The 16934-nt window shown below is 37.7% G+C and overlaps 1 long non-coding RNA gene across 1 annotated transcript; it reads left to right on the top strand.

Annotated features, from left to right (window-relative positions):
- The first annotated feature begins 14593 nt into the window (after nt 1-14593).
- On the top strand, nt 14594-16379 carry LOC143850979 (uncharacterized). The gene is made up of 2 exons (XR_013236148.1): nt 14594-14816; nt 16091-16379. It is a non-coding gene; the product is annotated as an uncharacterized LOC143850979 (long non-coding RNA).
- The last annotated feature ends 555 nt before the right edge of the window (nt 16380-16934 follow it).

Here is a 16934-nt window from a genome sequence, read left to right as displayed (position 1 = left end):
CAGAGGGCAAAAGGGTTACCTATGAAAGCTTATATCGATTAGGAAGTAGATTTGTCGTCAATCGATTATACCGTGTAGGATCAATCCTCAACGACTTCAAGGTTTATCCGATTATCTCAGATTTCTTATTGGGGGCTCTTAACAGATTAATCATTCTAATCGCTTGTTGAAAGGGTGCAGCCTATAATATTATTGTGATTGGCCTCATCCTAAATACACACTGATGCCATGGTCGGTCTTTGCTATGTGAGTTGAAGGCCATAGCTCTCCCTCTAGCATGATGCATGAAACTCTCCTGAACAAATGGTTTAGTCATAGGATTCAATGTTTCTAGTGGTAATGTAATCAACTTCCGCCTTTTTGTCAGTTATAGCTGGTCAAACATAGTGGCACTTCCTCTGTTATATTTTTACTTCTTGTGAAATTTGGGATTTTTTACGAGCAATGACAGTAGTGTTCACATGACAATGAAATGGAATCTCTAGCATTGGATTATCTACAAGTTATCTAATAACTTATGAAGCATGCAACATACTCTGCCTCTATGGTGGACATCGCAATGCAATCCGGTTTCTTGTTTGCCGAAGAAATATGACTTCCTCTAAGCATAAAAATGTATCATGAAGTAGACTTGATACAGTCTATGTCAGCACCAAAGTTTGCATATGTGAAATCCCGTACATTCAAGTCGGAACGTTAATTGCACAACATGTACCCCTTTAGTCCCTTTCAAGTAGCAAAAGATCCTCTTGACGACTTGCCAGTGGAGCATACCACTCTAATAAAGAATAATGAGACTACCATATCATAGATGTCGGATCGAGTGCACAATATTCATACATTAGACTACCAACCGCAAGCGCACAAGAAACCTAGCTCATCTTAGCCTCTTCCTGTCCAAAATTTGGACACTGTCTACACTCAATTTAAGTCATTTCACCACAGGGTTATCTATGGATTTACAATTAGACATATTAAAATGGTCTAAAATTTTATCAATGCAGGTCTCTAGAGACAAACCAAAAAATTTCTTACAGACAATTTTAACACCGAAGATATAGCTCACTTCACCCATATCCTTTACCTTAAAATTGAATGAAAGCTGCTCCTTGGTCGTCTCTATGAACTCTATATGACCATCTTCGCTCATTTTAAATACAAAAGATGTGATCGGATGCATCATGAAATGAAATTTCATGTACCACTGTCTTGATGACTGCACGGTACTGTACATAGATTTATATGTATGTGAACCTTATTCTCTTCACTTTTTAATTAATATCCCTCGGGTTGCTTTATATAAATCACTTCTTCTGGCCATTCAAAAAAAAAAAAAAACACTTTTTCTAGGTCTCCATTAAGAAAAGCGGTCTTTACGTTCATCGTATACTACTCCAAATCTATGTATGCGACTATGAATAAAATTAGACGGAGAGAGGTGAACTTCGCCGCATGAGTTAATTTGATCTTAATTTTGGTAAAGTAGATTCCTTTTGGTTTTAGGTAATAACTTAATTGACATTTGACCTGGTGTTCATGGTTTTCTATCTTGTGTTTTTTTCAAAATATTATGGTTGTGCTTTGATAGGAAGTTCTGGTCTAAAATGTTCATTTCATAAGTCTGATTCAGTATTTTTTTTTTGTTAGTGGGTTCAATTATCCTGTTCCTGAACTTCATCTCCATTATTATATGAAAATGAGTTTATCTAATCTAAGCAAGGTTTTAAATTTTGGCCGGATTTTGCTGAGGACCAAAACTGAAACGTTCCGAAACCAAAATTTCAGAAATTTCGGTCGAAAATTTTCAAATAATATTAATTTTTTATTCCTTTACAGAATTTCAGCCGAACTTACCGAAATTTTGGCGCAAAAAGACGACATTTCGAGCGCGTTTACCATTTCGAACCTCTTTACCGAATTTTGGCCGAAATTTTGGGATTTCGGCTAAAATTTCGGTTTCGGTTACCCCCGAATGACCTCTGAAATCTAAATTTAAAACCTTGAATCTAAGATGTGTGGGTAGATTGGTCTTTTTCACCTCTCTCTTTTTTTTTTCTTTGAAAGTGGTCTTTTTCACCTCTTTGTTTGATATTATGTTGTCAACTACTTTGTAGGGACTTTAGTGTGTCACATGAATAATAATAGTTTATTTTGGGCAGTGATAAATCGACCCCCATAGAGAGAGAGAGAGAGAGAGAGAGAGAGAGAGAGAGAGAGAGAGAGAGAGAGAGAGAGAGAGAGAGAGAGATTTTTCTTTTTTCTTTTATCACGAGAGAGAGAGAGAGAGAGAGAGAGAGAGATTTTTCTTTTTTCTTTTATCACTGCCCTTTATTTTTTTTCTTCTTAGTTTTGTAAATTTCTTTTAAGTAAATCTTCATTTATATATTCTTCTTACTTTTGTAAATTTCCTTTTAGCAACTCTTCATTTATATCTTCACTCCTTTTGTTTCAATAATAGCCTTTCTCTATACTTTACACTTTGGAAGTGATTAAAATATGCTTTATCTGGTTGTCGACAAAAATCTTCCTATTATCGTCATATCTACCAAGGGGTGTAAAGGGATGCACCTCGGATCGGATCCACCAAAGTCACAATTCAAATCATTTATCGGTCAGTTCGGATTTGGTGTGTTCTTCATATCCACTTCTCATATCTCGGTCACTATCTATTTCAAATCAGACTATCGGATCACCAAAGTCACAATTCAAATCATTTATCGGTCAGTTCGGATTTGGTGTGTTCTTCGGATCCACTTCCCATACCTCGGTCACTATCTATTTCAAATCAGACCATCCATCATAGTGTTCTAGTAGGTCATAGTGTTCTAGTAGGTCCTACTTATATTGTACACAGTTAAAATTCTCAAAAGAGGAAGAGGGCGAGGGTGAGCCGCAATGGCAGCTATGCAATGGGTTAGGAACTAAAGGTCAAAATGAAGATAGGAATCGTTCGGAACAAATGCAAATAACTTGGGGAAAATGACAAAAAAAACTGTTTTTTGGACTATTATTGAAAAAGCAGTGGGAAGTTGAAAACGACAAAAAAGAAGTGCTTTCACTGTTTACATTTTGTTAAGGACCGAATTACCCCTTTGGCCATTACCTCTTACACACATCTTTTCACCTTTTTCACCTGTTAAAAAGCATTTTTTTAGGGTGAAAGTATACACGTTTCCCAACTTTTTTCCTCTCTCTCTCAACAGCAACCTTTGGTGGGCCCATTATTTGAACCCTACCATAAGATGATCCAAACCGTCCATTTGATGGGCCACAAAGTTTGCATCGTAAAGTATCATTTCCATAGGTTGATCCTAGCCCTTCAATCTAAATAGAAACTACATATTATGCAACCTCTATAGAATGGAGGGTTGCAGCGGGTTGCAACCCAAAATATCATTTCCACTGGTGGGGCCTACAATTGGGCCTTAATGTTAATGTACGACCCTCACCATAGGATGATCCAAACCATCCATTTGATGGGCCACAATGTAAATAGGTTGCGCCCTAAAATATCATTTCCATAGGATGATCGCAACCCTCCAATCTATAGAGGTTGGATCAACCTATGGTGTGGACTGTACACTTTATTTTGAAAAATATGGGTGGGGCCTACGATTGGGCCATAATGTTACTGTACGATCAACTCCATAGGATGATCAAAACCATCCATTTGATAGGCCGCAATGTAAATAGGTTGTGTGCCAAAAATCATTTCCACAGGTTGCATAATATGTAGTTTCTATTTAGATCGGAGGGCTATGATCAGCCTATGGAAACTATATCTTGGGATGCAACCTATTTATGATGTAGCCCATCAAATGGATGGTTTGGATCATCCTATGGTGTGGCGTTCATTTTGAAAAGTATGGGTAGGATTCAAATAATGGGCCCACCAACTGTTCCTATTGGGGGGGGAGAGAGAGAGGTAAAAAGGTTGGGAAATGCGCCATATACGTTAAGTCTAACGTTTAACCGTCAAGGGGGGGGGGGGTAGCCTCCAAGATGGGAGGGGAAATATCAGCGCTCTTTTTTATCCCCTTTGCCTTCTTCCCACGTCATTTTCACCTAGCAAAAAGCTATCCTCTTCAACCTCTACTCTTTTGCCTTTTACCTCCTCCCATTAGAGGCGTTTTGAGATTGCTGTGTAGGTAGTCTCTCTCTTTCTTTCTCCATTTTTCATTTTATGCTTTGTAGTGGTTGAGGTAAATCCGTTGGGTTGAGGTAAACCTTATTCAGTGGTTGTGAAACAATGTATGTAGATTTGTAGAGTATTTTATGAAAACCTATTGATTTGTGTTATAGTCAATCATCAAACGTGTGTTACAGTCAATCCTCAAACACTATTAAAGTTATTCAAATATTATTCATTGGATTGGATTCCATCTAGTAGATATTGTGTCATTGGATTGGATTTCATCTATTTTAATAGTGTTTGAGGATTATTGGAATAATGGTTAAAAATTGTGTAATTAGTGGTTGATTGGGTATAAATAGTGGTTGCAACACTGTCAATAGTGGGTAATGTGTGTAAGTAGTTGTTCAAACTCTTCCTACACTGGTTCGGGGTTGTTCGAATGTTGTTGATTAGATTGGATTTCATCTAGTTCATATTGTGTCATTGGATTGGATTTCAGCTACTTTAATAATGGTTGATGATTGCTGGAATAGTGGTTAAAACTGTGTGTTTATGGTATGAATAGTGGTTGCAACACTGTCAATAGTCGTTAATATGTGTAAGTAGTTGTTCAAACTTAGAGTAACACTGGTTAATGGTTGTCCAATTGTTATTCATTGGACTAGATTCCATCTAGTTCATATTGTGTCATTGGATAGGTTTTCAGCTACTTTAATAATGGTTGAGGATTTCTGGAATAGTGGTTAAAACTGTGTGTTTATGGTATGAATAGTGGTTGCAGCACTGTAAATAGTCGTTAATATGTGTAAGTAGTTGTTCAAACTTAGAGTAACACTGGTTAAGGGTTGTTCAATTGTTATTCATTAGACTAGATTCCATCTAGTTCATATTGTGTCATTGGATAGGATTTCAGCTACTTTAAGAGTGGTTGAGGACTATTGGAATAGTGGTTAAAACTCTGTAATTAGTGGTTGAAAGAGTATGAATAGGGGTTGTAACAGTGTGAATAGTGGTTAATGTTTGTCAGGAGTTGTTCAAACTCTTCTCACATTGGTTCAGGGTTGTCCAAATGTTGTTCATTGGATTGGATTCCATCTAGTTCATATCGAGTCATTAGATTGGATTTCATCTACTTTACTAGTGGTTGAGGATTATTGGAATAGCGGTTAAAACTGTGTAATTAGTGGTTGAAAGGGTATCAATAGTGGTTGTAACACTGTGAATAGTGGTTAGCGTGTATAAGGAGTTATCCAAATATTATTCATTAGATTGGATTCATCTAGTTCATATTGAGTTATTAGATTGGATTTCATTTACTTTACTAGTGGTTGAGGATTGTTGGAATAACGGTTAAAACAGTGTAATTAGTGGTTGAAAGGGTATCAATAGTGGTTAGTGTTTATACGGAGTTGCTCAAACTCTCCCCACACCGGTCCAGAGTTGTCCAAATGTTGTTCAATGGATTGGATTCCATCTGGTTCATATTGAGTCATTGGATTGGATTTCATGTACTTTACTAGTGGTTGAGGATTGTTGGAATAATGGGTCAAATTGTGTAATTATTGGTTGAAAGAGTATCAATAGTGGTTGCAACACTGTCAATAGTGGTTGCAACACTGTCAATAGTGGTTGAGGATTGTTGGAATAGTGGTTAAAGTTGTGTCATTAGTGGTTGAAAGGGTATCAATAGTGGTTGCAACACTGTGATTAGTAGTTAATGTGTGTCAGGAGTTATTCAAACCCTTCCCACACTGGTTCAAGGTTGTCCAAATATTCTTCATTGGATTGGATTTCATCGGCTTAATAGTGGTTCATAGTGTTTCGTAGTTCTAAAGTGGTGGTTTAAAGTGGCTTTTCATCCCGCAAGGAATGTGCAAATGGTAGGGGCAAAGGCTTCCTTTATCTACTTGAAGGATGCTATGTCATTCGAATAAGTTGGGGGGACGAAGATGTGTTTAATTATGAATCGCGAAATAAATTTCTTAGAATTTCAGTCTCTAATATACAAAAAAATTGGGACTCAAGCAACCAAGGTTTCGGTATCTTTAAAATGTCGATATGTTGTAGATTCATATTAGATTCAATACGACCTTTCGGTTTCCAAATTTTTTTTTTTTTTAAAATCGCTAAAGTAGACTTTAAACCTACTGTTTAACTTAGAGTTGACTCTCACTACTGTTTACATTAAAGTCAACTCCGGAGTCGACTTTGGCTCTACTGTTTCAAAAAAATAAATCAAAGTCGACTCCATAGTCAACTTTGACTCTACTGTTTCAAAAAAATAAATTACACTTTAAATTGTGTCCGGATTACATTATATAAAGTGATTCGTTTACAAAGTCGTTTACAATCAGTTACAAAATTTCAAGCCCATTTTCAATAATAAGTACAGAGTACAGTTTTCAACTACTATTTCAACCACTAAAATAAATTTCAATCAGTATTTCAACCAATCTCAACCAGTAAAACAGAATTCAACCACTATGTCAAAACATCTCGACTGCTACAACAAATTTCAAACACTAATTGATCACTACAAAGAAGACACAAACAACAACTAAAACAGATTTCAACAAAATTCAACTAAAATTCAACCAAAATTTCAAGCCCATTTCAACCAATAAGTACAGAGTACAGATTTCAACTACTATTTCAACCAAATTTAACTACTAAAATAGATTTAAACCACTATTTCAACCAATTTTAACCACTAAAACAGATTTCAACCACTATTTCAACACATTTCAACCACTAGAATAGTTTTCAACCATAAATGGGGTTTTCTTCTCCGTCGAAGGGGATTCACCGGCGTGGCGAAATGGGGTTTTCTTCTCCGTCGAACGGGGTATAATTTCCATAGGTTGATCCTAGCTCTCCGATCTAAATAGAAACTACATATTATGCAACCTCTATAGATTGGAGGGTTGCGATCATCCTATAAAAATGATTTTTGGCGCACAACCTATTTACATTGCGGCTCATCTAATGGATGGTTTGGATCATCCTATGGAGTTGGTCATATAGTAACATTATGGCCCAATCGTAGACCCCACCTATATTTTTCAAAATAAAGTGTACGGTCCACACCATAGGATGATCCAACCTCTATAGATTGGAGGGTTGCGATTATCCTATGGAAATGATATTTTAGGGCGCAACCTATTTACATTGTGGCCCATCAAATGGATGGTTTGGATCATCCTATGGTGAGGTTCGTACATTAACATTAAGGCCCAATTGTAGGCCCAACCAGTGGAAATGATATTTTGGGGTGCAGCTCGCCGCACCCTCAATTCTATAGAGGTTGCACAATATGTAGTTTTTATTTAGATTGAAGGGCTAGGATTAGCCTATGGAAATGATACTTTGGGATGCAAACTTTGTGGCACATCAAATGGACGGTTTGGATCATCCTATGGTGTTGCGTTCATTGTAAAAAGTATGGGTAGGGATCAAATGATGGGCACATCAAAGGTTACTGTTGGGAGAGAGAGAGAGAGAGGTAAAAAGTTGGGAAACGTGTATACTTTCTCCCTAAAAAAATGCTTTTTAATAGGTGAAAAGATGTGTGTAAGAGGGAACGAGTAGGAGGGGTAATTCGGTCCTTAACAAAATGTGAACAGTGAAAGCACTTCTCTTTGGTTGTTTTCAACTTCCCACTGCTTTTTCAATAATAGTCCAAAAAAACAGCTTTTTTTGGTCATTTCCCTGTAACTTATTTTTACTAAAATTCCCTTGAATTAATGCTTAACGTTATAAAAAAATGGAGGGTATTTTAAAAAAATGTTATAATAAAATCAGATTTAGGACTGTCTTATTTGCTTTTTTTAGATGTACGGATAGGATCGAAATAGTTTTGGATGCTACGATAGGGATCAGTGGATCTTTGTAACGTGTCTATCCTCTAGGTTCGGATTTGGATGGTCCATCGGACTGTCTGGGTCCATTAACATTCCTAAAATGATCTCATTAGCCAATCAGAAAAGTGGGTCGTAAAGTTTGGAGTGCCAATATCAAATCGTCCCTACTGAAACTAGGGCTATCAAGTTACTTCTAGAGAGCTCTTTTGTTTCTATTATGGCATGCCCCATTTATATGGGGGATTTGCTAGCTAGGGTCCTCAACAGTACCTAATGCCATTAATGCTCACCCACTCTCTCTCTCCAGGTTGAAATAATTTCAACTGCCACCTACAGTGGCAAAAGATGGAGAACTTTCCCACCTAAAACATCACTAAGTCCATAGCTCAGCCTTGATATATCCACATCTAAAGTGTCTTGAGTACAGAGTACGAGAATGAAACTCTCTCCGATCCAATTCCAAGATAAAAGAAAAAGTAAATGGCACTCAATGCTACAAAACCTTACCCTATAAGGCCCACCAAAGAATAGAAGAAAAAAAGGAAAAGGAATGGATGAATCAAAACCTTATCCTTCCATGAGTTTGAATAATAAGTCAAGTAAGTTGCAGAAATGATTTTAGTGGAAATCATTATGTTGAAAACGTCTCAAATAATCACTTTTATGTGGGATTTGCTAGGCAATTTTGACCGAAAGACATTTCTCGGTTCTAGTTCAGAATAGGGGTGCAACTCAGGTCGGGTTGGGTTGGGTTGGGTTGAGGCCAACCCGAACCAGACCAGACCAACCATTTGCTCAACCCGAACCGACCCGACCCGACCTGAGTTCCAACCCGACGAGGTGCAACCCGACCCGACCCCGAGGAACCCTTTATGCCAACCCCAACCTGAGTTCAACCCGACCCGGCCCAACTTGACCCAACTGAACCCGAGATTTTAAGCTTAAAAAATAAAAAAAATTATTAAAAATGTCGGGTTGACTCGGGTTGGGTTGTCCAAGCCCTCAACCTGAACCCGACCCGAACTCAACCCGAACTCAACCCAACCTGACTTTTTTCCGGGTTGAACCCGTCGGGTTTGGGTTGAGCCCGCCCAAGTTGCACCCCTACTTCAGATGAATTAAATAAGACAAAATGTACTAAAAAGTGATTGTTTTATATGGGATTTGCTTGGCAATTTTGAGGAAAGCCATTTTGCGGCTCACTTTTGCAGGAGAGAACAACCACCTCAAATTAATTAAATGAATGAGACAAAATCTTTTTGAGTTCATTTTTTAAAGGAAAAATTATTAAAAAAAATGCAAAGTTTTGATTATATTGTGAACAAAGGGTAGACATTTCAATTTTATAAAAAATGGGCTGTCAGTGAGAGAATATGGCTTTTAGAACAAATATACCCCTTGCCTTTTCCCACCACTTTTTGTGGTTCTAATCCCTATGTTATTCACCTACCCATTTGACCTTTTTCTTTCTTCTTCCCTAAGCCTTCCTCCTTCAAACGTGAAAACTCCATTGCCATAGTGAAAAAACTCCATTGCCATACTAGCTGCTCTCATGCAACTCCACCCACGAAATGCCTTCATGCGAAAGTCCCTACCAAATCCCATATTATAGTTAGACAGACGGTGGAAGATCTGAGAGAAAAAAATATAGTGGGGCCTACTTATTTCAGTGATCTAAACCATTTACTTGCTGGGCCCTTTCATGTAGTGCCATAAAACCTTATCTACAGGATGATCATAACTTGTTAAGGCTGTTTTTATGGGATCTATTCATTCTAACCCTCTATAATCCTAATGGTTCAGATCATCCTATGGAGACAAATTTGGAAGCAACTTCTATCTATCTACACCAGGGCCTAAACAAATAAATGGTTTATGTTCGCTGGGCCCCACCTATTTCCCACCTACAAAATATGGGATCCACAAGTTTGATTAGATTATCCTAGACCCTTGATCAAACAAGTGGTTAATCTAAGTTTGTTCCAAAAGATCACATCTTATACCCCAGAACCACTAGGGAAGCACATTTTATACCCCGGAACCACTAGGGAACCACATCTTATACCACAGAACCACTAGGGAACCACATCTTATACCACGGAACCACTAGGGAATCACATTTTCTACCCTGGAACCACTAGGGAACCACATTTTCTACCCCGGAACCACTAGGGAACCACATCTTATACCACAGAACCACTAGGGAACCACATTTTATACCCCGGAACCACTATGGAACCACATTTTATATCCTGAAACCACTAGGGAACCACATTTTATACCCCGGAACCACTATGGAACCCTGCCTTAAATGGAAGCCAGGGTCGGACTTCCGAACCAATGGTCGGACTTCCAAATGGAAGCCAGTAGAAATGGCAAATCTACTGGTTTCCATCGGAAATCCGAAGGTTGGTTCGGACTTCCGAGTCGGAAGTCCGAAACAAACGTTGAAAATCCGACGGAAACCAGTAGAAATGGAGCTTTATCACGCTGGCAATGGAATGTTCTTTCAAAACTACAATGGCAATGGAGCTTTATCACGTTGCAAATGGAGTTTTTTTTCAACACTACAATGGCAATGGAGCTTGGAAATGTTGGCAATGGAGTTTTTTTTTTTTTTTCAGAACTACAATAGCAATGGAGCTTGGAAACGTTGCCAATGGAGTTTCACGTTAGAAGGCTTGTGGAAGGCTTAGGGAAGAAGAAAACAAAAAGGTGAAATGGGTAGGTGAGAAACATAGGGATTAGAGCCTCTAAAAAGGGTGGGAAAAGCAAGGGGGTATAGTTGTCCTAAAACCAAATTTTTTGTACCTGACAGCTCCTACTTTATGAATTTGAAATGTCTACCCTTGATTCACAATAAAACTAAAACTTTGCATCCAACCTAAACAAATCCTCATTAATTGGGAAAATGAATCTATGGTCATCAAACGTAGAGCATAAAATTGGATATAGCCACAGCAAAATAGCATGCATAAATAGCTATCCATGCGACATGTTTTGAAGAGAACATGCATAAAAATGGATATACTTATCTCTCACCATAATCATTTCGGTTCTCTCTCAACCAAGATAAATACTCCTCCCTATAGTGATTAATTTCAAAGATTGTAGAGAATAATAATCTTAACCCCAAAAATCTTTAAATTTATGTCATCAACTGCATAAATTTACGAAGGAAACTACTTCTCAAATCACAAACCTGAACACCTTGATGAAAGAAATTATATCATTATACTGAAAAATAATGGGAAGTGATATATCCGCCCCTTTTGATCACCAGGAACACCCCCTTTTTATAAAATTGAAATGTCTACCCTTTGTTTACAATATAACCAATTCACTGGATAATGAGTTCCCTCCTCATAAAGGAGGGCGGGTCAGTCGACTTCGAATTGATCAATCGAAGAAAGACGACCGACGTGCAAAGCACAAAGAGAATACCCGTAAATTGTTGCCTTTACAAAGGAACGTAAGAGCGTATCCCTAATTAGTAAGAGGAATAAAGGGAACATGAACGAACGTCCGACCCACCCCCTTTACCTGGAATCCCCTTTTTTATTTTTAAATAAGAAAGATAGAGGAAAAAACCATCGTAATATAAAAGAAAACCCTGCCCCTCACAGAGCAAAGGCTAGAGGTTTATGAGATTCATAACTTGAACCCTATCCCCCCATAGAGGCAAGGAAGAGAGCTCGTATACATGAATAAAAAGGAACATGACCCAACCTCCGGCCTACTTTTCATTATTAGGTTACTCTAATCATTTTTAAATGAGAAAGGAGATAACCAGTTTAACAAAAATCCAGGCCCCTGTAAAAGCAGAGAGAGGAGGGATTTACAAATAAAATTAACACATGCCCCATCCTCCCTAAGGGTAAGGAGTGAGAACCTGTGTATAGTGTTAACAAAATGTAAGGTACCCACCGGTACCGGGTTAGTAGTGCCAATTAAGGCACGAGTTTCACAAGTCGTATACAGCCCGGCATAAACAAAATATTACGGACCATAAGAATATTATTTTGTGCGTCTTCATGCACTCAAAAAGAAGATCTTTGTCAAAAAAGTTTTTACCCAAGAGAGAAATCTAAGGATCTAGGTCGGTAACCGACGGAGAGTTGGTAACGACTTCATCGGCCTTGGGAGCACAAAGGGAATACCCAGAAATCGTAGCCTTTTTAAATGTGAGGTAGAGTGTGTTCTCTTTCCATAAAGCCCCAAGTAAGGAAGCTTTATTCCGACCTTTTAAGGCTGGGAATCACAGAGCTTGGCCTCATCTCCGGATTCTTTATATAAACTCCACCCAGCTCAACTTATAAGTAAGTCGAGGAAGAGAGTTTAAAATCCGCCAAGGGACGAAGCACGATTTCACCCTCCTAAGGTTGAAGCTCGAAAGCTCAAAATTATCTCGGCATTCTCCAGAACACACCCGACGACCTTCTTACTCTTAAGTAAGTTGAGGAAACAGTATATTCAAGAATTCACTAATTTAAGAAGCTCGGACACGCTAAGGGTAGACTCCACACTTCCGAACTTCATGTCGCCAAACTTTTGTAAGCTCGGTCAAGCATCTAAAAGCCGCTTCATTAAAGGTCGGTACTAAAAGATCTTAAAAGATCTCCAAAGCCAAGAGCTACTTCCTTGACACGTGGCATAATTATATTTGCACAAACAAGACGTACGACGGCCATTATGAAGTGGTTCCTTCCCGTCACGTCATTACAAACCGTCATTTCAAATATTGAAAATGATGCGACGGTTCTTCATGATATGCATCGGGAAATGAGAAAATTAATGAAGCCCGTATTTGGGAAACTCGGTCTCATCTTATGGAATCGACCGAATATGAAAGGTCGGAACGTTTACCACGGAAAATAGTTCATACAACCATCGGTATCGAACAAACTCCCTACAGAACAGAAGAATCCCCAAACTACTTCCCCGACCCAAAGATGGCTCGAGGAAGTGGGGGGCAATATGTTGGGGGTAAAATCAGCACTTACCGTGGATGAATGACACGTGGCACTTCCGATTAATTAGAAACTGACAAACTGATTTTAGATAGGAAAGATGATAAAATCTTATCCTCCCCTCATAAATAGCAACGTTCATAATTGGCAAACCGCCACTCAAAGAGGCAATATGCCCTAAGGCGGTGGCTTTCCAAATAAAAGAGTCCCATAGTAGTAACTTGCTGGTACAGGGAAACAAGATATCTATTAAAAATAGATATAAACTTATCTTCCGAGAAGTCGACCAATTAGGAAAGACTCCTAAAAACAGCAAGATTCTAACTATTGTGGACTCTATTCTCTATAAAAAGGGACCCTCACCTTCATAATGGAACTATGTTAGACTTGATCCTCAAAGAAGGGGTACGTAGGCAGCTTGGGAAGACCAAGTTCAGTCTCAATCCTTCTCCATCAAACGCCGTTGGTAACACTTCTGGACTTCATCTCTTTCCCTTCAATTTACCTGTGATTCCGATTTCTAGCTAAATATAGTAGTATCATAATTCTGGTACTCTTAATATCTTTCTGTGAGTGCAAGTTGCTTACAGGAACAACTCTATCACTGCTAGATCGTATAGAGCGGATTTCGGCATCATCACTCCTCACTATAGTGATTAATTTCAAAAATTGAAGAGAACAATAATCTTAACCCCAAAAATCTTTAAATTTATGTCATCAACTGCATAAATTTACGAAGGAAACTACTTTTCAAATCACAAACCTGAACACCTCGATGAAAGAAATTATATCAATATACTGAAAAATAATGGGAAGTGGTATATCCGCCCCTTTTGATCACCAGGAACACCCCCTGTCAGTGTCTGTGGCGATCAGGGGCATTGAATTCTTCTAACATAAGTACAATAGCCCCTTTTAGTCATTGATACACTGACAAGTGGTGTTCCTGGTGATTAAAAGGGGCGGATATATCATTTTCCAAAGTAATTTGTCATGTCATTCAAGAGGTAATTAACAAATTCAAAGCAGACCTATGAGAGTAGGTCCGTATTTGAGTTTTGGGTTTTGGGTATTATTTCCATTAAACTGGGCCCGTCCCAAGATTGGATCAGGTTTTTCGACTTGAAACCCTACCCCACCCATGACCCATGATTTCTAAACCCAACTTAGGGTATTCACTATTTTTCTGGGCTATTGATGCGGGTCTAAGATGAAAGGGCTCTAAGGAACCTCTGCTGTTAAAATTCCTAAAATGATTTCATCAGCCAATCAAAACAGTGACCCAAGTTGCAACCTTAGACATGGGCTATAAGGAACCTTTGCTGTTGAAATTCAATTCCTAAAATGATCTCATCGGCCAATCAGAAAAGTGGTTCATAAAGTTTGGAGTACCATTATCAAATTGTCCATACCCAACCTAGGCCTATCAAGTTCCTTCGACATTCTTCTTTTCTTTCTATTATCCATGCTTTATTTATATGGTCCTCACCAGTACCTAATGCCAGTTATTACTACCATAATGCTCACCCACTAGGAGTAAAAGCTTTCAACTTCTCTCTCTACATGCATTGCATCTGCCAGCTAAGTAGTACTAAGATAACAGTGTTAAAGGAAAGATAGCTTTCCCACCTAGAAAACTACAAAAGCCTTAGCTCACTCTTGCTATATTCACATCCTAGTGTCAGAGTACGAGAATGGAACTTTGTCCTATCCAAGATGAAGATAAAGTAAATGACAGTCAATGGCAGAAACCCTAACCCTAAAAAGCCCACAAAAGAGGGAAGGAAAAAAAGAAAAATGAATGGATGAATCAAAACCATATTCCTCTGATGACATGGAAGACTATGCCAAGTAAGTTATAGATATAATTTTAGTGGAAATCATTATGTTGAAAACCTTTTCATAATCTCTTTTCTAATGATAGTAGAGTAGCACTCATACCTTTTCTTTATGACATGGAATCCAATACAAAGAGCAAAGTTAAAGAGGATCAGAAGATGGGTCTCTCTTGTCTCTTCTTCTTCTCTTCCTCTTTAACATAGAAAGTTTGCAATATATAGATATAGATGCTACTGTTTTCAAACAAGGTAAGAAAGAGGATAGTGGATAAGACCCATGAGTCATCAAACCAATCAAAACTCAAGAAATTACTACTTTCAAAAGAAAGATGTGGCTTGTGTTTGATATGGGCTATGAAGTCTCTTATCATCTTTCCAAACATCATTGTGTCACCATATATTCTAGTGAGGGTGTGGGGGCCAAAACTATGACTTATATGGGTCCTGAATCCTACTTTCTAGCTCACATGTCCTCATTTGTTCTATCTTGATAGAAATATTCAAAGTGGCAGCTCACCATAATAATCTTAAAAAATAAAAAGAAAAACTCATGAGGTTGGTATAGTCATTAAGATCAAATCCAATGGTACCCACCTAAGAAATATTTGTTATCCTGATAGAAACCCTTAAAATAACTGATCCCCATAAAAATGATGTAGGTTCTGCCACTAACATAAGATCGTATGATACCTACCTCAAAAAAATTAGCTACTCCCCATAAAAAATGATGTTGGTTCTGCCACTAGCATAAGATCTTATGATATCTACCTGAAAAATTAATATTAGTTTATCTTGATGGAAACCCTCGAAATAGCTTATCAGAGTTTAGACAAAAAGAACAAGAAACCCCATTATCTTGCTGTTTTTAATGATGCATATTATCCCCTAACACAGCTACTTACCAGAACTTATAACTAAAACCAAGAAAAACTACTGGTCTAGATATAGTCAGTGATGTAAACACTTAGCTGAAAAATAACAATTTAGAAAAGCACAAGTTTTTCTATAATTTACATAGTTATCAAAAATTTCAACCAAACAACTCTACTTGCCTCCTAAATTAATTTTATTTGCTATCTCTTCCTAAAATGTATATCAATCCATCTCACTTCTTTATTCCTTTTGCATGAGATCTACCATCAATAATTGGAACGACAAACCATTAGATTCAAGGACAATATAATCCTCTAGCCCTTAGTATTTCATATGTTATTATCCATTAATAATTCTTAAATCTTGAGTATATTACAATATCAAATAATTCTTGAGACATAATTATTTGAATAGGTAAATGACTCAGGCCAGAGCCCACGGGGATGGCCAAGATCAAAATGATCTCAACCAAGAAGAATGGGATAGTTTTGGGAATCCTCAATCGGAGGCAACGGACGTCAGTCAACATTGCTAATCGCGGAAGTCACTCGATGCAACCATGCCACAAGCTTGATTCGTAGGAGGAATCACTCAACTCCAAAGCAAGGAAACTTAGAGGGAATATTTTTACAGCAATCAAAAGTCCATCTCTCTTTTTCTCTCTATATTCTCAATCATATTTATAGAGTTTACTTGAAAAGACTTGTAGTCCAAGACTCAATAAAGGCTAGACACATTTCCTAGACACACACAACTTACTAGTTATGTTGTAATAACTACTAGACAAATTTCCAAGATACAACTTACAAGATAGTCAAAGCATACTTTCAAGGTAATTAAACAAACCACAACTTACTAAGAAACTATTAAATGCCAAAGACTAAATATAAAAGACTCAAAGACCAAGTGATAACTGTGTTGCATGTGACTTAATTATGCTCATGCATCATTCTCCATTGTTTGACTTCAAATTCAATACACTTGGTGATTTCCGTCCGCATCATACTCCCTGGTTAAAAAAAAACTCGTCCTCGAGTTTTGAAGTGCCGAAAAATGGTTACCATCTGAAACTCTCGAGAATCAAATCCTACTACATAATTCTGAAGATGAAAATATGCCATGTCTTGAACTTGAACATGCTTGAAGTCATTAATATCAACTATAAGCTTCAACGCAGGATCTAATAAAAATGGATCGATATATAATGATGAAGAAATCGACTCGAACTTTCTCCATTTGTCCATCACTTCAAACTCCA

The sequence above is a fragment of the Tasmannia lanceolata genome, unplaced genomic scaffold, assembly GCF_043159265.1.
Source record: "Tasmannia lanceolata isolate RefF3 unplaced genomic scaffold, GAP_Taslan_0.1 ptg000018l, whole genome shotgun sequence".
In the NCBI taxonomy this organism is placed as follows: domain Eukaryota; kingdom Viridiplantae; phylum Streptophyta; class Magnoliopsida; order Canellales; family Winteraceae; genus Tasmannia; species Tasmannia lanceolata.
This window is presented reverse-complemented; position numbering and strand designations above follow the sequence as displayed.